General features: G+C 31.3%; 1 protein-coding gene across 1 annotated transcript in view; it reads right to left on the reverse strand.

The window, feature by feature from the left end:
- Positions 1-22,659, reverse strand: part of LOC142326414 (neural cell adhesion molecule 2-like) — a 390,692-nt gene that overhangs the window by 15,997 nt on the left and 352,036 nt on the right. The window lies entirely within an intron of this gene.

The following is a 22,659-nucleotide window of genomic DNA, read 5'->3' on the forward strand; positions in this document are numbered from 1 at the left end:
TGGTTTTTAACATCTGTCACCTGCTTTTCTCTCTTTACTTCCCCAGCGAGTCTAAGTGAGTTTCCCAGTGAGTCTAAGGAAGTATTATACCAATGACAAATTATTTACGTAGAAATAATAAATAAATCTCACAACCAGAATAGGTCTCAGATATCCAGTTAAAAATGTGTTGAAACACGTATTCCAGATCATGGGGAAATTCGATTATAGGTTAGAGATAATGAAAATTTTTTGATGATAATTCATGCAGGTTATGATAAGGGAATTGTGAAGATGATTTCAACCATGTTATTCTGGTTTATTCATAGGTGAAAGATTTGTGGAGAACATTGTGCATGAATAAGCTTAAGAGAGAGAACTGTGGCTAATGGTAATATTGAATAGTGGAGAAGCATTTGAAATTTGGGTTGATTTCTAAATCAAAGTTTAAGTATTATTTACAGACACACAATTTACTTGATCAATGGTTGAGAGGTGACCGACCAATATGGCTTAATATTGTAAGAAAAAAATTTCCAAGAAAAAATGAATACCCTATTGGCCAACAAGCTAGGTACAAAATAAAAATGAATACTAAAAAGAAAATATTTTAAGAAACTAAAAAGAATTGTTACTTACTTAAAAAGTAAACAATAAAGAGGATATAATGGTAAGGATAAGTGAGGGAAGTAAAGAAAAAGCAAAAACTTACATACTGAGTGTAGTACATGACTATGGGGAGAGAAAAATGGACAGCAATGGAAATAAAAAGAATGATAACAATACCTAAGGAGGCCTTTAGAAAGAAGATAAAATTTCTATTTAGTGAAAGTCTGGATTTAACATTAAGGAAGAGGTTAGCCAAAGCTAGATATGGAGTTTTTGTTGTATGAAAATAAAACTTGATCAATGAGGATGAGGAGGAGACAAGAATTGAAGCTTTCAAGTTATGATTATGAAGAGGATGGAAAAAGTAAGATGGAGAAATGAGATAGTAATGATCAGAATTAAAGAAAAAAAGCACACTTATGTAGGAAGTATACAAATAGGAGGAAGTGGATTTTCAAGATTCCAAGCATCAGAAAGGTAAGTAGAAGAAGAAAGGAAGCAAGGAAGAAGAAATATGAAGGAGAAGAAGAATATTAAATACAAAAATCATTAAATATGAAGAAGAATATTGATGGGATGAAGGAGAAGGCTTGAGACAGAAATATATGGAGACAGCAGTGTAAGGGATCTGCCGCCATGCAGATACCAGATGATGATAATCTACAAAATCTTCCCAGCAATTATTTACTTAAAATAAAATTAAAATATTTTCTTTTAACAGGAACAATATTACTCTGTCAATGTATTTATCAATAACAGTTAACAAAATTTAAAAAATCTGAGTTTTCTGCATCTACTTTTAACGTGTTCATAAATATGTCCTTAAATAATAATTTTCATTAAAGCATTCTGAATTATGAATTAGTTTGTAATTATTTTTTATAATTAGTACCCTCATTTATTTATGCTTAATATTGTTGCATGTTTGTGGTTGAAGAACGATACTGATTGATAACACACAAAATAATTTCTTATAAATGCAATTTATTACTCGTAATTAACTTATCAAAATAGCAAATAAAATACAATTATGATTTATTATACACTTTATAATAACCAATAGAAACTAATATTGAGTTAACAATAAGATAACAGTCGAAAAAAATATACAATTGAACTTTATGCAAGTATTACTCACTTTTACTGTTTACAAAAGAACTAGTTTTTCACTTTATGAATAATGTCACTTTCACTCCTGTTCACAAATAACTCATCAAACAGCTTCTTGTTTTTAACCACTGTCCAAAATTGAATACTCCTGATGCAGTCTTTCACTTGTTTGTTACCAAACACTACTCCGATTGTTCCTGCAAACTGTGATCGCTTTTATTGCACACTATACCAAACTAAAATTTAAGAAACTGTCTTTCCGCTGGTCAACCTCCTGGCCTGCAGAACCAATACCCGACTCATCCTTTTGATTGTTCAAGTGTAATAATTTTCATTATTCACCACCTTCTATGTTTTTCTATAAATAATCCGTTTGTCATTTCTTTTAGATTCTTCTTTCTCGTTCTTCTTTCTGGAAGCTTCTCTATCTATTAAAATATTATTTCATGTGTTTATATTTTAGAAGATGTACTGTAAACAACCTATTATTTTTATTTTTTTTTACCAAGGTTTCCTTTGATCCTTCATGGAAAACACTGAGGCAGTTTATTTTTTTGGCTGTTTAATAGGATATGTGCCTACTTTTCTATGTGAGCTTCTTTATATGTTTACCCTACTTTTTCTGATGTGATCTGCATAATATAATATTATTCATTAATCAGAATAACAGATTATTTACTGTAGAAGTGCTAGGTGTATTACTGGATCTGTATCCTGCAGCGGATGTCTTATAAACACCCGCATAATGTTGATTATAAACAAAAATCAACATTATTTATAAACACTTTTAATTTATTTGTTTTCATTCTGATATTATTTTTAAAAAGGACAAAGTCTTGTTTTATTTCTTTATTATTATCTTTGTGCCTGAAAAATGGATTTAGTTTAAGAAAATAAGTTATTTCTTCGTTAATATGAAGGACATCAGTTAACATGGCAGTACTTGTTTTTATATATATTGATACAATGCTCTGCTTCAAAAAAAAATAAATAAATAAAAAATTTACTACCAGAATGCCACGTAGTGTCACTAAGAATCGGTTCTTATTGGTAGTGAAAAGTTTACGACATTGGGAGTAGGAAGTTTTTATGACAAAGTAATAAAAGCTACTATCTAGGGAATTCTTAGACAAAAAAAGCAAAACTTTAAATAAATAAATAAAAAAAATAAAAAATAAGATAGAGATTGGTAAAATTAATATAATACATATTTTTACATTTTATTTTTATGTTTCATCAAAGAAAAAAATAAAATTTCATTCAGCAAAATATTTACGTATCTAGATTAAGTTTTGATGAAATGTTCTATTTTGAATTCATGGAAAGATGTTACATAAAAACTTATAATACTGTATTAAGTCACGATATTATACTCAAGATGTATTTCTAACACGTCAATATTATATAATTTATAACTACAACTGCAATAAATTACCCACTTCAATTTCACGTATATTTATGCGGTAAGAATTGCGGCATTTTAACGGTGGAAAACAGGGTAAAAAAAACCACGAAATCTTTTGTTAAAAAACCATATCATTGTATTGCGTGCATTGCTAATATTATTCATCTGGAATAGTACATATTTAAAGGCAAGTTAATTAAAATTTTACGCAGTTTGATTCAGGAGATTTGAGTTTACAGAACCTCCAATTAGTCTATTTGCGTAAGCCATTGAAATTCAAGAAAAAAAAAATATTCATTGTGAATTTTATACAAATATAAAAAATTTCACCTAAATTAATATTTTTGGATAACCAAAGTTATTTTATTTAGAAAAAAAAAATTAACTTGGGTAATTAATTTTCATGTTGTTGATACAATTCTCCATAAAGTTGATTAAAAAGAAATAATTAACATTTCTATTTAAAAATTCGATATACATATTTTATTGTTTAAATAAAACGCTTAACAAATTAAATAATTCTTCAAACATAATTATTTTATCGAAAATTAATTATTATTAATTGTTGCTTATTTCTTCATGTGAGAAATCACATGAACTATTGAACTATTTCCGTTCATTGTAAGATTTTTTTTTGGAAAGGATTATTTATTAAGCTTATGAAAAACAAAAACAAACGGGTCTTCAGTATAATCACTTTTTTATTTTGTGAACTAAACGAATATTTGTTAATAGTAGTTATAATTTGACCGGAGAAAAGGTATTGTATTCTTCCGATAGATGGCTCTAGGATAGCATAATTCTAGTAACATTCATCAAATCTATCAACATTTACGTGCTTCTGAAAGGTAAAATATCTCTTGAGTATTTTTACTAAAATTACAATTATAATCTTTAAAAATGTACTAATTTAATTAAATTAGTTCATTTATTTAAAAGTTATTGCATTTTGAAAATGAGTGAAAATAGATACAAAAATACAATACATTTTAAAATTTTATTATAAAAAAAAGGAAGAATTCGATTCAGGTTGCATAAAAAGAAGATATTTATGAACATGATGCAGTATCCAGTATGTGTTTCACAAAGCTGGTTCAAGCATTTTCAATTTTGAAAATGACTATGACCCACCTTGCTCTGGTCAATGAGTGAAAAAGTTGATAAAATCACAAAATATTGAACAAGACCGGCACATTAGAAGTGATACCACTAGTAAACGATCAAAACATCGACTACACAACAGTTTTAAACCGTCAAAAGAAGACTCGATACACAACAAAATTCTTGATGCTGGAACGTTCAGTAATTAAGGAGACAAATTAATGTAGAGAAAAATCGACTTATTCAATGAAAATGAAACCTTTTGAGGGTAAGTCGGCAATATTAGCCGGCCTCCGTGGCGCGAGTGGTAGCGTCTCGGCCTTTCACCCGGAGGTCCCGGGTTCGAATCCCGGTCAGGCATGGCATTTTTCACACACGCTATAAATCATTCATCTCTCATCCTCTGTACAGTTTTACATGAACGCTATTACCAGATAATGAATTGCAAATAATACACGAAATTATCGATGGTGATAATGGGCAGAATAGTAGTAGTAGTACCAACCATCGTGTTCGTTGTGGACATCAATGTCGACGTCGGCGTGTTCGAGTGTGTCGTCGTCCGGAGGTCACAGACGTGGATGTTAGTTCGACACTACGTCGACCTCATTGTAGAACTCTAAATAGAATTCTACAACAGGTCGACGCTTATTCAAGCCAGTCTGTTGAGGTCAATGATGGAAACTCATCAACCGACAGATATCCAATCTGTTTAACAGAATCGGTAACTGTCGAGTTGTTGGTTTGCAGTCATCGATATTGCGAAGACTGTGTGCGAAAATTAGCAAGGTACAGCAGAATTTGTCCCGTCTGTCGACGAGATGTATTGGGCTACCGCCACATTAGAGAGGGAGACGACAGTAATTGATGTAAGTAATTAGAATTTTTTTAGTGTTTTTTTTTTTTTTTTTAAAAAGTCCTTTATATTATTAGATATATACTTTATTTCATATTTTTTTTACATATAATTTTTTTTTCACTTACAATAATTTATTACATAATGGTTTTATTTTAAATAAAAGAAAGGCAATATATATCCGCATGATAAAAAAATTAACAATAGTCACGGTCCTGAGCTACTAGGGTTTTGTTTACGGTTCTTGGACTACAATAGTCGTGACCGTGGGTTATGAGCACTTCGTTTACGGTTCTTGGTCTCTTTTGCGGAGTGTTGTCATTGTTAGGTGGGAGTTTACGTTTCTTTTTGTTTATACTGTAATGTCCGTATGGAACTGTGTTGAGTTTATTTATGTAACGTTTATCGTCGTAAGGCGAAAGTGATTTCTTTGACTTAATAGAAAATATATTGTGCAAAGTGCTTATGATTCTGTACGCGCTTGTGTACGTAACGGAATCATTAAAAAGACTTTTCATGTACAGATCGTGTCTAAGATCCTTTGCAATGTATACTCTAGGAATACCATTTGCTACATTCTTCTCTTTCTTTTTAAAGCTATAATACTATACTTCTTAGCACGAAGTACGATAAATTCACGAATAGCTTTTCCAGTCATCTCGTCTTTGAATTTACCAAGTCGTTTCTTATTGGTATTACTAAAACATACGTGATCGCGAAGGTAATCTGAAGTATCAAACCGATCGATATCGTGAAGAATATCGATATAAATACTTTATAGGTCACGATATGATACATCAGACTGTCCGTATCGGACATTAGAAGATTTATATTATGACCGTACTTTTCCACCATGTAGTCATAGTGGAATTCGTACATGATCATTTTGCTAATGTCCAATATGGTAAATCCGATGTAGATCGGCGATTGAGGAATATCTCCGTTTTCTTCAGACTTACCCTGACGACATCCTTGTTATAGATGTACCAAGCCTTAACTCTTGGTTTTGCAATCACCTAATCCAGTCTACGTTCATTAATAATAAGGTAGTTAAAAACGTAGTGAGCCTTTTGCGCATTCGATAACGTTAGCATCACAAATCTCAGGTATGCGAGTCGCAATGGGTCAGACCAAACGTTATGACAGTCTGCAGGCAGTTGAAGCTAATAAATCGCAAAAAATTCTTATACTCAGATTTAAAGTATTGCGCTGTGAAGATGAGTGAACTTTCTACAAAACTGTGCTACATTTTATAACTTTATAAAGGAGCTAATTCTGCACAGACCTGCGAAGCGATTTGTGCTGTTTATAGGAGAGATACGTTATCAAAAGCAACAGCCAAAAGATGGTTCGGTCGCTTTCGTTTTGGAAATGACCATGTCAGTAGTTATAGTATGTTCCTTCTAGCACAAGCCAATCAGAGAGCAGCATTCAGATCAAGCCGTGCACACTGTTTTAGAGAAAAAGTTACATATCATGCAGCATTTACAGGCAAAATCCACATATTTCGCACATTTTTGCAAACACCATTTTCTCATTAATAATTATCATTATTAATTAATTATCTAATTAACTAATAATTAGTAGAGATGTCAATGGAGAATACACGATTACGTTACCATCTCGTATATGAACATTTTATACCGCTTGCAATCAAATACAATATCGAAGCAATTTAGGAAAACAGCCTTTACAGACAAAATTCACTCTACTGCAACCAATCACAATTTTCTCATTAACGATTAGTTACTGAACAACATTTGCAAAAACAAGTTCATATATGTGGAATGTAACAAAAAATAAAATATATTCAACGTTAAAATAAATAAACATTATATTCAATGTTAATGTTAAATTATCTAACACCGCGGTCTTGATGATAACTTTATCTGTACATAGGTCATTCATACGAATTAAGTAACAGATTATTGTTTAAATAATACAAAACTAATAATCTATTGAGGGGAAAAAATTATATATTTATTTATTGCATATCTTCCTTCAGATTTGCAAGACGCCGCAAAATACAGTAAATTTATCGATCAAACAGCTTCTACATCACAATACATAGTTTGTTATTTGTTACTAAATGTATTCTATTATAACATAATAAAGCATGTGCATGAGATCATAGGGATTCTCTGGTCTGTAGCATTGACTTTTTTGTTCGCGTAAAACTAATAATCTATTGATGGTTAAAAAAATAAAAATATCTGCGACCTTTCACTTATTATTTTTGCTTTATCACTTTGCCCGCCAACGGAGAATACGCCATTACATTATCGTATATCAATAAACAATATGCTACTGTATTTGGTTTAAAATTCTTTTCCGCTTCAACGTTAATCGTCAAATCGATTACACAAATCTTTACAGAAACATTTTGACGCGAACAGTCGATCGCGTATAAAGGATATTTGGTTTTGTAATCGGAGAACGTGTACGGCGAATCTATATTTTTATAATACGATTTTTGAAAATTAATACACATTCTATACATCATCGCTTGATTCCCTCGTAAATCTTCATACGGATATTTATTGGAATTGATCATTACACAAATATTTTAAACGTTACCCGAATCGAATTTTGATGCGTCCTTCATGGCTTTATCTACTCTATCGGTTTGAAAACCTACAATAACATAGCGCGGTTTATCTATTTGCGACAAGGTTGATAGATTCCATATAAAGCTGTGTAATATAATTGAATTCAAAATAAAAAATCAATAAAATTGATTTATATAAAACTGGATTTATTTAATCTGCATTTATATTTTCAAAACACGACATATTCTTACTACGTCAATTATTCGGACAAGAAGGTAGTTTTTTTTTAAATCTTCGTCAAACTAAATATTTTTCTCTTAAAGCTGCGTAATATAATTGAATTTAAAATAAAAATTCAATGAAATTGATTAATATCAAGCTGGGTTTTTTTAAACCGCATTTATATTTTCAAAACACGACATAATCTTACTACGTCAATTATTCGGACAAGAAGGTAGTTTTTTTTTTAAATCATCGTCAAACTAAATATTTTTCCCTTAAAGCTGTGTAATATCATTGAATTTAATATAAAAAATCAATAAAATTTATTAATATAAGGCTGGATTTTTTTAAACCGAATTTATATTTTCAAAACACGACATATCACGTGCCAGCATGACAGAACATAATTGGCTCGACCGGATGTGGTTAGTATATAAGAACATAAAATAAATACGATTCGTGGAATAATTTTATCTGACGATAAGAATAAAAATCATTTATTGCTTTGATAAGAAAAAATAGTTGGCTCAACCAGATGTTGTTAGTTGATATGCAAGTAGAAATATATTTTTGCGGTTGATACGCAATTAAAATAAATATTATTCGTCGATTCTTGGAATACCGAATGCGGATGTTGATAAGCAGATGTGTGGGTATAAATAGCCATTCGTAATCATCCTAGTCTCATTCTAAAGCTAACTCTTGGACAAACAACATCATCATGACTGACAGCAACAGAAAAGATTTTATGCATCAATTGAATAAGCGACTTGTTGCTACCAACTTCGAAACAAAAACCGTTGGTGATCTCACTATCGGTCAACCTTAAGAAATTGTATGGTTAAGGAAAATAGCTACACGTTATGGGAAGAGCAAAGTATGTCGTTTACGAGATGGCGAAGAAGAACAACCATTTAACGTTTATTTACCAAGACGTTTTACCGAAACGCTTAATGAGGATGAATTAGAAACAATGGTATCTATGAAATTAAAACTCGTATATAAAGGACTAATTGGTAAAGCTTTCGATGTAGCATTCGAATAATGATTAACAGGTAGCTATTTAAACTGTCCTTTTCAGGATAACAACACATTAAACAAACAACACAAAATTACACATACATACACAAAACAAAAAACACTTTAAACCCCCATTCAATAAAAACTGTAATTAACTATTGTTTTTTTAAAATGTTTTCTTTTAAAGAAAACAAGATAGAAAACGATATTTAGTTACGTTTATGAAATGCAGTGGTTCCAAGGCCCGCGACACGATCTGGTAATAGATTTATGTACTATCGGATTTTTACGTTGCAAATTGTGAGGAGAGTGTTTAACAAAAAACTGATTTCTGTTCTGAAAAATTGTAGCTTCAAATCATACAAAATGCACTTGTCAGGATATCACCATACCTATCAGATGAATTTTTCCGAATTGTGGAGGGGAGGTTGTGACATTCTGATTCGTTGATAGCAGGGTGTGGTAGTTGTGGGGGTGGGGAGGAGCTTATAAATAACGTGTAATTGAGTGAAGCAGTTTATTCGTTGAGAAACGTTCGAGGTGTAAACATGAATCAGTTTAGTGAAGAAGATGTATGCGTGCACGTTGGTAACCATCATCTGACGCCTATGTGTTTTAAATTAAAACACAATTACGTATATATTGCCATCTGAACATGATTTCGATAAAAACAGTGATAACTTGACCATAAGAGTGGTTTTCAATGATGATGATGATTTCGGATATGGACGAAAATATTATTGCGAATTTGAATGCGGTGAACAAGCTATCGCACTTATTCACAGGAAAGAAGTACTGTTTTCTGGATTCTACGGTGACGGCGGTAAAATAAAGGCGTTCAAATTAAATCGTTCGTCGAATATGAAGTTGAATGTGACGGTGTTAAAAAATCTCAATACGTCGCATCGAAAAAATAACGTACTCGCTGTAAACGTGTTTGCTGCTAATGAAAAAAGAAGAGTAATTGCTAATGTAGCGACGGACGGAGGACTTTTCTTCAGGACTCGCGATGAGGTAGATTATTCTAACAACGACGGTGATGATGATACTCAACCGCTGTTGGTGGCATACGACACAAATGAAAATTCAGAATTCGAACACGTTAAAACCAATTGATATATGAGAGGACGTCATATCGCTTCTCTTTATTTTATTTTATACAAGAATACGAAACGCAAAGAAGAGTATAAAGAAAACCGTCAACGATCGTCTGCAGGAATATTTTAATTTCTACGATGTTTAAATAAGTCCTTTTAAGGACTACAACACATTACACAATCAACACAAAATTACACACATACACAAAACAAAAAACACTTTAAACCCCCATACAATAAATTGTAACTAACTATTGTTTTTTTTTTTAAAAACGACTGGGGAGAGATTTCACTCTAAAAAAATCTCAACGCACCACGGTTGCTACCTCTTGGGTGGTGTGGAAATGCAACAAATTTTTTCACTTATATACAAACACAACTGGATTTAACCGGTTAAAACTCACACACTTTTGTATTAGAGACCTGATAATAATAATAAAAAAAAAACATTTTCCTTATCGCATCCGCTATTATTAGAAACGACGATCCAGTTCGCACGTACGCACTAACGGCTAGTGCGCATGCGCCGATTCGAATTCAAACGCTGCGATTGGTCAATCGGACAACTTATAAACCACGTTGGTCCCACAATTCTTCAGTCGAGCGCCGCATCTCGCACGGTAAACACCTCTGCGTCACTCCGCTGACGCACGCAAACACACGCGCAGCAGACACCGCCGCCATCGCCTCCCGGTGCACGATCTACGACGAGAACCTCTCTCCTTCGCGGTGACGCCTCCCGACGCCATCGCCTGGACGACCAGAATCATCCTCGAGGTACGTCAAACTTTTTTTTAATTTACTTGTGTTTTTATATATGTATGTGTGTGTGTGTATAGACTGATGTGACGTTAAATTCACAGCTTATGTAGAACATTTTTCACTCATTACATCAGGGAGTCACTGCAGCCGATTGTTTTAAGGCGTCAGTCGGTCGCGTCCCGTCATGACCGGGTTCGAGTCTTCCGAATTTTTTTTCACTTTAAATATTATTTATTTATTTAATTTAATCCGACCGCTACACAACAGTGCTACCAACCTTTGAAATATTACTTCAATATATAACCAAGTCGACACAAAATAAATCAAGTTGGCAACACTACGGGCTACGGCCGCCACTGACGTCACAGTCCAAGATGGCCGACCACCGCCATCTTGAATTAGTGATGTCAAAGATGGCGACCGTCTCCCTATTTCCGTACTACTCATTACTCTTCGGATATTGTCGGACAATATTCTCCCTAAGTCGGAGTTGATTATTATTTCGTTTATTTGTTTTTTATTGCCAATTATTTAATCGCTCTTTGGTTTGATATAATTCTGATCTTAATTTGTGTACACTTTCTCTAGTTTTCAAAGTTTATTTGTATTTATACTCATCAACCTCTCTTAATCTTGTTATTTTTTCCTTGGTCATAACGTTTTCTTCCTCTTTATATTTATCATCTTCTCTTAATGTTTTTATTCTTTCTTTGTTTGTTCATTTTCTTCCAATTTATTTTTATTTTTTGGTTTGCAACATTTTCTTCTCTTTATTCTTTCTTTGGTTTTAACCTTTTCTTCCTCTTTATATTTATCATCTTCTCCTAATTTTTTTTATTCTTCCCTTGTTCTTAACATTGTTTTCTTTTTCATATTCATTCTCTTGTCGTTTTTTGAGATATATTTCTTCATGTTATCTTTCTATTTGCTGTATGGTTGTTTCTTTTTCATTTTTGATTATTCACCAGATAATCCAGTAATAAAACTGAATACTTTACACCGTAAGGTCGAAATTAACAATTGTAACCAGTATATAGGAGTTCACTAAACGGAATAATTTAATTATTATTAACTTATACAATACATGAAAAATCTGAAACGTTTGTTAATCGGCAACTCTCGAAGATATGAATAATACTGATCTAGTAATACGATTAATAAAGGGATTTTTACTCTGTCCTAATATTTCATGTAAGAGTTTTGAATTAATAATTGTATGAATATTTGATGTTAATAAACACTAATATTTCAGCAATTATATAACTGTCCACTTTATTAAAGAATTGGAGGATCGTATATCACTTTCAAATGAAATAAGTTTAAATGAATTGCTGCATAAAATGAGTATATGTAATTTAATAGGCGTACAAGTAAGATATGTGGTGTCCATATCAATGTTTTTAAATAAAATTCAAACTTTAGGTCGATTCCTTATGAGTGACGCTAAGTACATGCTAATATAAATTTATATTAGTAAAAAAAAAAATTAATAATTACAAAGCTTAAGCAGCCATTTCTGAAATAATAAATTTTACAGAGATAAGTTTCTCTATCCTCTTTTATCATAATAAACGTATGTACTTATTGCATATTTAGGTAGATGTTTTGATTGAATGTTTTTATCAATAATTGAGTCTAATGTGTGTTTTTTTCTTTATAACTGTTTTTTTTTGTAACATCATGCTTAATATTTTTAATTAATTTGCACTAATAAATATATTCCTTAATACTAATTGTTTATATAATATAAAATTATTCGCTAAGCTATTATAATTTTTGTAAGAATGAGTTACGTCTTGAAAGTTTAACTCTACTAAAACCAGACACCATTATTACATGATCTCTAGATACTTGTTTTAAAATGCATCCCGTAAACTTTCTAAGTTAGTCTGAAGTAAAGTTTTAGAAGGATATAATCAGCAACATCATCATCTTCTAAACTTTTATTTCAGGATAAACTCTGAAATTCTGTCCTTTTTTGTTTTTGTTTTTACTATTAGACACTTCCTTTATAATATGATATCTATATGATATAGAAGAACAATTTCTAACATTTACAGGAACCAAACTTCAACAGTAATAATCGAAGAACATAAAATAGAAGCGGTAATAAAAAAGGGAGTCCGACAAAGATGTTCCCTATCCCCGTTATTTTTTAATCTTTACAAAAAACTAGCAGTTACTTAAAGAATAATTTAGATCCAGAGTAACAGTGCAAGGTGAAAAGATAAAGGTGCTACGATTTGCTGATGATATAGTAATTCTAGCCGAGAGTAAAAAAAGATTTAGAAGAAACAATGAATGACATAGATGAAGTCCTACGCAAGAACTATCGCGTGAAAATAAACAAGAACAAAACAAAAGTAATGAAATGTAGTAGAAATAACAAATATGGACCACTGAATGTAAAAATAGGAGGAGAAAAGATTACGGAGTTAGAAGAATTTTGTTATTTGGGAAGTAGAATTACAAAAGATGGACGAAACAGGAACGATAATTTGTTAAATTAAACCATAATAATAAAAGTATACTTGAAACATCTTACCTCATAGCATTAAGATTAACTAAGATGTCCAAAACCCATATATAATCGCAGAAAACCTCATATTGCCTGCTGCATTGATATGGTCAATGTTTTCATAGGCGTGGAAGACGCAAAAAATTGGAAAACATTCCGCTTTCTAACGATACAGTATCAAAGCGAATCGATGGGACGGCTGCCGATGTTCGCAATCATATAATTCAGCAAATGAATTCAATGTATTTTTTAGTATTCCATTTGGTGAATCAACAGATGTGGCAAACTTTCTCAGTTCTTATGTTTTGTGACATATGAATACGACAGAGATAGGCCAATCAAAGAAAATATAATATATTGTAAATAAAAAACTGGTATAATATATTGTAAATAAAAAACTGGTCATGCCCCAGGACAATATCTTTTTCATATTTTTTAAGAAGCTACTAAACATTTTACATAAAGTGAACAAAAGTGTTGCACGTTGTAGTGGTGAGCGATGGTGCAAAGACAATAACAAGAAAAACAGTGGATTTCTGAACAAATTAAAAAATCGTCTTTTACCTAGGGTAGAATGGACATACTGCTTCCTTCACAAACATGCTTTTGCCACAAAAAATATGCCGGAAAATCTAAAACAAATTCTTTGTAAAACTGTAAAACGGTTAGTTTTTATTAAAAGTCGTCCATTACACGATAAACTGTTTGTTAAACTATTCAATAAAATGGGCGAAAAGAAAAAAAATCTTCTTTTCTATACAGAAGTCAGATGGTTATCACGGAGGAAAGTGTTAATCCGGTTACTGGAATTGCGAGATAATTTAATAATATTTTTCCAGGATAAAGGCATTCTCAACGTTTTTTTTTTTTTACAGAATAATGAGTATATGTTACTGTTGGGTTACTTGGCTGATCTATTTTCGCATTTAAACGACTTGAATGTGAATTTACAAGGACGTGATAAAAACATCTTGCTAATGAGAAAGTTCATACTTCCATTAAGAAGCTTGATGTCTGGATTATTCACATTCAAATCAAAAGTTTTTATATGTTTTTACTTGCTTCTGAATATATTGAGAAAAATTTGTATGAAGAAGATATTATTGACCACAGTTTGGATAGCATGAAGAAATGCATTTGCGTGAGCTAAAAATTCAATTCGCGGAGTATTTCCCGGAAGATAAAAATGATTTCTCAAAGATACGGGTACTGAGCCATTTAGTAAAAACGTTGTTGCAGGTGCTAAGTTACCAGTTGAGATCTATGACCAGTTCATCGAAATGTCTGTCGATAAAAAGTTACAACTACAATTCACATCTAATGATTTATATATGTTTTGGCTTGTTCGTTGAAGTGATTATAGAAATTTAGTCACAAAAGCACTGAAAATATTAATCCCTTTCGCTATTTCTTATCTCTTTGAAAAATGTATTTTTGCCTACGGTTGTTTTAAATTAAATAGGAATAGTCTTTTATTTTTAGAAAACAATTTCCTTTTGTTCGTTTCTAACATATGGAGAAATTTTTAAATGAAAAACAAACGCAACCATCTCATTAATCTACTTTGTTTACAAGTATAATTATAAATGGTTTTTTTCTCTAAAAATGATTTCATTATTATTTACGTGTAAAATTGTAGACTAATTTCGCGACCCCCAGGTTGACAAACATTGTTTTAGGATTAACTGTACAAAATTACAACTTTCAACATATTCGTGAAACGAGGAAAATTAGTCATGAGGGAATAATCGTGAGTGACTTTCCTGTGTGCATTACAGACTGAGTAGTATTTTGGCAATACATCACTGTCGAATGAAATGTTACAACCAGTTTCATAATATAAATTGGTAGTATGAAATCTCTACATTATGTTTTACCCTCTTATGAAGATTTAAACGGAAGTTTTGAAATAATTTTTCATTAAATTTCGTAGCTCTACGCAAAACGTTTAGTTTCAATTTAAGATTGTATTCAAAGGAGTTTAGAATTAGAAGTACAAAATTATTCTAAATCAGTTTCTTTTTAAGGGTGATTAAAGTGAAAGTCATTATTATTTGAAAGAGTAAATTTAAGATCCAGGATTCTAGATTTTAGCGAAAAATATTTAAGATCCATATTTAATCCAGTTTCACACATTTAAGAATTATTTAAAAGGAAGACATTTTTATACATATATATATATATACTCTTTGTATAATAATATATATATATATGTATACACTATTATACAAAGAAGAAGGCGGCTTTTGTTTGTTCGGATTAAACAAAAAACTACTCGATCAATTGCAACCAAACCTTTACCATAATAATTTCATAATTTCTTAGCTTAATTAAGAAGGTTTTTATATATTTTCATTTCGAAAAATCTCGAAAAAAATATATATGTAGTAGTGAACATTACCATGTAGTAAGTACTAACTAATGAATTAATCAAATAACTGACCTTCTATCACAGTGTGATCCGGTTTTGAACTAAATGATTCGAATCAATCGAATGAATAAACTTACAAAAATAATGTAATTAAATTTACTTAAAAAAAAAAAAAAAAAATTAAAAAGATATCTGTTTAATAATAATGGGATTCCCGTTCCCACCGGAATCCCATTACACGTGTGCGGCTAGAGTGGTAAAGGGATGCAAGTAGCTCATGAAAGGCTAGACTAATCATCACCATTAACTGGTAACAAACGAGATACGCCTGGGGTGCTGTTTTAGTGCTATGTATGGCGGCGCCTGTTTGGGCGGACAAGCTAAAATATAAAAGTTATCGGGACATAGTATTAAGGGCTCAACGCCGAATATTGTTAACGGTAACGGGTGGTTACCGTACTATTTCATGGGAGGCAGTCTTGGTGATTGCAGGCATGAAACCGATAGACTTGATTGCGTCTGAGAAGCAGCAGAAGTATGTTGCTGCTTCCAGTGAATTGACTTCGCATAAAGTTCAAGAAATTGAACAGCATGGCAATGCCTTGTGGCAGGCCAGATGGGATGAGAAGATAGTGGGCGTTATACGCATGATCTCTCTCCAAATTTTGTTGGTTTGCTGGTCTCTTGGCTGCACCCTAATAAATATGTGACGCAATTTCTTTCCGGCAATGGTGCTTTTAGGGATAGACTGCAGAAATTTGGCCTGGTAGATTCTGGGATGTGTCCTCAGTATGAACAATTGACGACACCTACCGTGTTCTTTATGAGTGCTCAAAATACGAGTTAATGCGTACGAAGTCCATCGGTCGGCTTTATCTTATCGGGCCGGCGTTGGATCTCCGTGTAAACTGGAGGAGCCAGGCCGAATGGGCAATAGTGGAGAGTTTTGTAGTGTACTTAACAAAAGAAAGGATTGCTGAGGGGATCTAGAGCTCTCCTTGGATTTCTCTTCTTTTTTTTTTGTCTTCAGTCATTTGACTGGTTTGATGCAGCTCTCCAAGATTCCCTATTTACTACTAGTCGTTTCATTTCGGTATACCCCCTACATCCTACATCCCTAACAATTTGTTTTACATATTCCAAACGTGGCCTGCCTACACAATTTTTCCCTTCTACCTGTCCTTCCAAAATTAAAGCGACTATTCTAGGATGCCTTAGTAAGTGGCCTATAAGTATGTCTCTTCTTTTAACCTTTTATTCTTTTATTCTATTTTTATTGATGTTTTGTTTTATAAATTATGTTTTTGTTGCTCTTGTCCTTGTTTTGTTTTGTTTCATTGTTACTGTGTTTTTATTGTTCCATGTAATTTTTTTATGTTTCCTGTTGTGTGTTGTACACACTTTTACCTTCTACGGGTAGGTAGTTCAATTACTTTGTTAGGTATTTTCAGTCTTGCTTAAGACTCGGTGAAATGCTTGAGATTGTTTTGAGTTCAGTAATTAGTAGTACACCGATGGGAATGTCACTCGTGGCATCCTGGCTGAGGCGGACTGGATGCCGCGAGGTTTCGAAGATGACCTCCGGTAAAGCCCGTATGAGCTCGGGACGGAAGGGGCGGCGGAGGGTGTCTTCCCCTGTGGGGTCAGAATGCTGTTTTGGGAGGTCAATGGGGTGTTCTTACAATACCTCTGGAAACAATCGTCTAATTTTCAAAATTCAAACGAGGTATTTGCTAGTACAATACAAAATCACGATTGAATCAAACCAGAACAAAAATTAACTGATATAATCAGAAATGGACCTTGTAACACGACTGCCCATAAAAGAATGTATGTATTCAGGGTATATGTATGTATGTATGTATGTACGTTCCATTAAAGCAGCTCAACAAATTTAAACATATACTCGTATATATGATTAAAAAAAATTATACTATATACAAAATTGTCACCCGCACACTTTGTTAATCCTATATTAAAGAGCAATTTCTTTTTTGGCAGTCATGTTTTTTAATTTTTAATATTTATGTTTTGTTTTACGTGATAATGAGTTGTGAACCAGTTCACATTTAGAAAAAAATTAGCTAAAAATAAATAGTAACCTTTAAAAAATCTGATATGGCCAACACACAACCTCCTTGTACGCCTGCTAAATTAATTTACATTTTTTGAAATGTAAAAATTAAAAAAAAATAAAAATTTTATATTACTAAAACTTCTGATATTTTTTCTTATTTTTTTTTGTTGTTATTATTGAATTCATCGTAAATTTTTTTTTACGATGAGAGATTAATAATTATTAATAAATCAATATATTTAAATTAAAAAAAAAAAAAAAAGTTAAAAAAGGAGATGAAGTCTGATTTGAACTTATGTGCCTTTCTCTAAGATCAAAATATTTCATTAATTAAAGTTTTATATGGCTATAACTCTGGAACCAATGAAAATAAGTAACACTTATGATATGCCGTTGAAAATACCTCAATGAGGGCTTATTACTGCAGTTAAGAAAAAATCCAATATCCAATGTTTTTGGGATTTTGGGCGTTTTTGGACACTTTTGGGATTGCAGTCAAAAGGGGAGGTTCACAGCTAGATGTTACAACAGTCCTAAATCCAAAATTTCAACATCCTATAGCTAATCGTTTTTGAGTTACAGAAGTCACGCCGAAACTAGTCAAAATAGATTCAAGGATGGTCAAAATGTATATTTCCCTTGAAATCTAGAAATCGAATTTTTTCGCGATCACAATACTTCCTTTACTTCGTTCACGGAAGTAAAAAGACAGTAATAAGTAAAAAAAAATATTATTTCATAAATCTATTTACTTTTTTAAATTAGGGATTAGGAAGTTGGTAGTTATTTTCAATTTGGATTAATTTATGAAAATCGAAATTAAAAAAAAATCATATTTTATTTTTAAGCGTACTTTTCTTATACGTTTTTTAAAATGTTTTATTACTTTTTTAAAGTTTAAATTAGTTTAATTTTTAGTGTTGAAATGAAAGTCAGAATTAATTATTTTTAAAGATGAATAAAACAATTCTTTTCAAGATATTCGATCTACTTTAACATTTGGAATGAAAGTTCAGTTTGTAATAGGTAAAATCTATTTATAATTAAAAATTTAAATCGCTTATTAATTGTTATAATAAAAACATAAATATATAATAATCTAAAATGATGAATTGATAAAAATCAAGTTAGTATTCCCGATAAAATTAAAATTATTATATCCTGTTAAAGATTCCGAACAATATTTCTGTTACACTTAAAATTATTTTTAAAAAAATGTTAAAAGTAAAAAAATTAAAAACTTCGACAATATTTTTTGTCACCAACCTAAAGTTGATAATATATTACAATGGAGCATCATCAGAAATAAGATCGATATCAAATAGAGATATATAAACAAATTAATTATTATTTGGGCTTGAACTTTGGCCCTGACTTCCAACAGTAGTTTTATATTTAATAATAAAACTGTTTTCTTTTTTTATTATGGAAGAGCGGGTATCAACAGCTACGGTTATTAGCCTAAAAATCTGTTCTTTATTTGTTTTATATGAACTTAATAATTTTTGTCACATATAAATATTGATTTTCGTTATTTTAATTAGTACATCCCTTTTATGTCAGAAATATTAGATATTAGATTTAATCTGTGAAATTTCTACTTCAAAGTCTACTGATATTAAATTTATTGAAACCATTCAGCCTAAAGGGAGGTCGACCCAGTTAGTGTAATCTGTTTGTAAAGAGCATTAATATAGGGAGTCGTGGAAAACGAAATTGTAATTTCGAGTAAAACTAATCTGTCGACTTTATTATATGGTATTACTGAACATACAATATTTTTGAAGTGCAAAAAAATTAAACTGAAACAGAAGTATTATTATTATTTTTACCAATATCTCTCTGCCATAACAGCTTCTACATTATTTATTCTCAATTATCTGGTTATAATAAAAAAGCTCTTTTTTAAAAACTATCAATGATTTAGTATCATAAAGCACATCTGAAGACGACTATTTTATAAAGGAATTTTTTTCAGTTTCTTTTTCTATAAATAAATAAATCCCTTTAATCTGATTGATGCATATATGTTATGTTATACGTAGATCACATCAGAGTCGGATAGGTATGTCGCTTCATGGATAAAAAAGGAACTGTCCCAACATTTTCGTGGATAGCTCAAGGGAAACCATAATAAAATTTTGGGTATAGCAAGCATTACAAAACGGATAATTAATTATAAAATAAAAAATAGATGTGATTTAAATCCACATTAATTATTAAAAATATAATTACATGAAAAAAATATTACAGGAAGTACACTCTATATATATATATAAACTACAAATAAATCAGAATTCAGAAAATGTTGATACAAATCGTTGTGAAAATTTTTATGTGCATGTTGACTAAAATGCAGAAAATTCAAGGTATATTGTTATTTAAAAAAATTAACAGAATAATATTGTTTTTGTTAAAGAAAATTTTTCAGTTTTATTTCAAATAATTAGTGGGAAAAGTTATTAAAAAAGCTGAGGAAATAGTAGGACTTTCCCGGTCACGCGGCTAAGTAGCGTTCAAGGAACGCATCCTGTAACTTTGTGTTTTTTCTGATGTACGGCTTATACACACAACTTAATTTAAAATAGTTATCATTTTATTTAAATATATATTTTTTCGTTAATTTAATCCAATGATTCTAATTAAAGCGCGTGCGGATACAGTGTTTAATTCGCGCGGATGTGGCAGTACTAGCGGCAATAGTCGGCAGTAACTAAACTAATGTAATTTCACAACTTACATATAACAAATTTCGTTTTACGGTCGGCAGCTGGTGTAGCCGCGAGGCTTAACGCACCAGGTACCGCGTCGATCGGCCAGATCGAGTTACTTTTTTACACTTTAAATATTATTCATTTATTTAATTCTACCGCTAATCTGTGACATTACAACATAGCAAATGACTACAACAGCATTTTTTTTTTGTGGAGGTGCGATTTTGTAAAATTTTTCTTTGCAAAATATTGTTATTTTTTAATCGTTAATAAACCAGTCTAAGAAAAATATGATCTTAATTAGACGAAATCTCAAGATACTGCGGTGACCTTGCTCTGCAGCCTCACCTCCTTAACATTTTAAGTTGAAAATTTAATGGCATCAATGCCTCTTATGTAGAAATAATCTAAGTTTGGTCAAAATCGGTCCAGTAGTTCTGGAGATATAAAGTGATTTAGAAGCCAACACTGAAAAAATGTACATAACATTAACATACAGAAATTTCCATCCAGTTTTTTGGTGTTTTGAGTTCCTTAGGATTTAGAAGAAACAATGAACGGCATAGATGAAGTCCTACGCAAGAACTATCGCATGAAAATAAACAAGAAGAAAACAAAAGTAATGAAATGTAGTAGAAATAACAAAGATGGACCACTGAATGTGAAAATAGGAGGAGAAAAGATTATGGAAGTAGAAGAATTTTGTTATTTGGGAAGTAGAATTACTAAAGATGGACGAAGCAGGAGCGATATAAAATGCCGAATAGCACAAGCTAAACGAGCCTTCAGTAAGAAATATAATTTGTTTACATCAAAAATTAATTTAAATGTCAGGAAAATATTTTTGAAAGTGTATATTTGGAGTGTTGCTTTATATGGAAGTAAAACTTGGACGATCGGAGTATCTGAGAAGAAAAGATTAGAAGCTTTTGCAATGCGGTGCTATAGGAGAATGTTAAAAATCAGATGGGTGGATAAAGTGACAAATGAAGAGGTATTGCGGCAAATCGATGAAGAAAGAAGCATTTGGAAAAATATAGTTAAAAGAAGAGACAGACTTATAGGCCACATACTAAGGCATCCTGGAATAGTCGCTTTAATATTGGAAGGACAGGTAGAAGGAAAAAATTGTGTAGGAAGGCCGCGTTTGGAATATGTAAAACAAATTGTTAGGGATGTAGGATGTAGAGGGTATACTGAAATGAAATGACTAGCACTAGATAGGGAATCTTGGAGAGCTGCATCAAACCAGTCAAATGACTGAAGACAAAATAAAAAAAAAAAAAGAGTTCCTTAGGTGTCAAAACATCAAGATCCGGTGAAAACAGCATATACCCAAATTGGACTGATTACAATACTTTACCTTCTAAAGCTACAGCTTTTTCTAGACGGGAAAGTAAAATGGAAATAGGTGCATAATTAGACTCTTTCTTGAAAGCAGAAGTATTTATTGAGTTAAATTACACAAAAATATTATTATTTTCTAGTTTGGAATAGGAGGTAATTGTTATTTTTTTTTTTTTAATAAGACATTTTTTTGTGATACAGACTTGCACATTTATAAATATAAACAGATGGATAAGTTAACATTTTTAATTAAGTAAAAACTAATCTACAAATCACATTCATGGGTTCCAAACAATAATCTGACAAGACATTTTTGTACCTTGCAAATTTGTTCTGGCCTTTTGAAGTAGTTCCACAAAATGATACTCCTACCTTGGAGCTTCTCTCTTCACAAGTGGTAAATTTGTTCTTTCAAATCAGTTAACATCTTACACCTTCCTCTGCTCCTGTTTCTAGGTATCATTCCTTCTATTATTTTTTTTTAAACAGAATTCTCTTCTAATATGTGTCACACCTGACTGTTTTTTATTTACTTATTATGGATTTGTCTGTTTTTTAATTTAATTAACAATTTTATATAAGTTTGCCTATTTTTTCGATAATTTATTGCTTCCATTTTCTTCCATATTTACATCTCAAAACATTTCAAGTATTCTCCTTCTTTTATTCTCACGGTCCATTTTTCAAGACCAAATACTTCATTAAATAAACAAATACAATAAACACATCTAGTAAATACTATACTCCAATTTAACAATCTTTTTTCTCTAAATCTACATATGTTAAGGTAGATTTGGAGAAAATTTATTACTAGATTGTTAGTTTATTGCTAGATTCTTTACTTTTCAGAATGCTATTTTTCTCTCTATTTCCTCTTTACATGGCCACTGCATGTTATAATACTTCCTAAACATATCTTTTA

Source organism: Lycorma delicatula, chromosome 6 (genome assembly GCF_047948215.1).
Source record: "Lycorma delicatula isolate Av1 chromosome 6, ASM4794821v1, whole genome shotgun sequence".
Taxonomy (NCBI): Eukaryota; Metazoa; Arthropoda; class Insecta; order Hemiptera; family Fulgoridae; genus Lycorma; species Lycorma delicatula.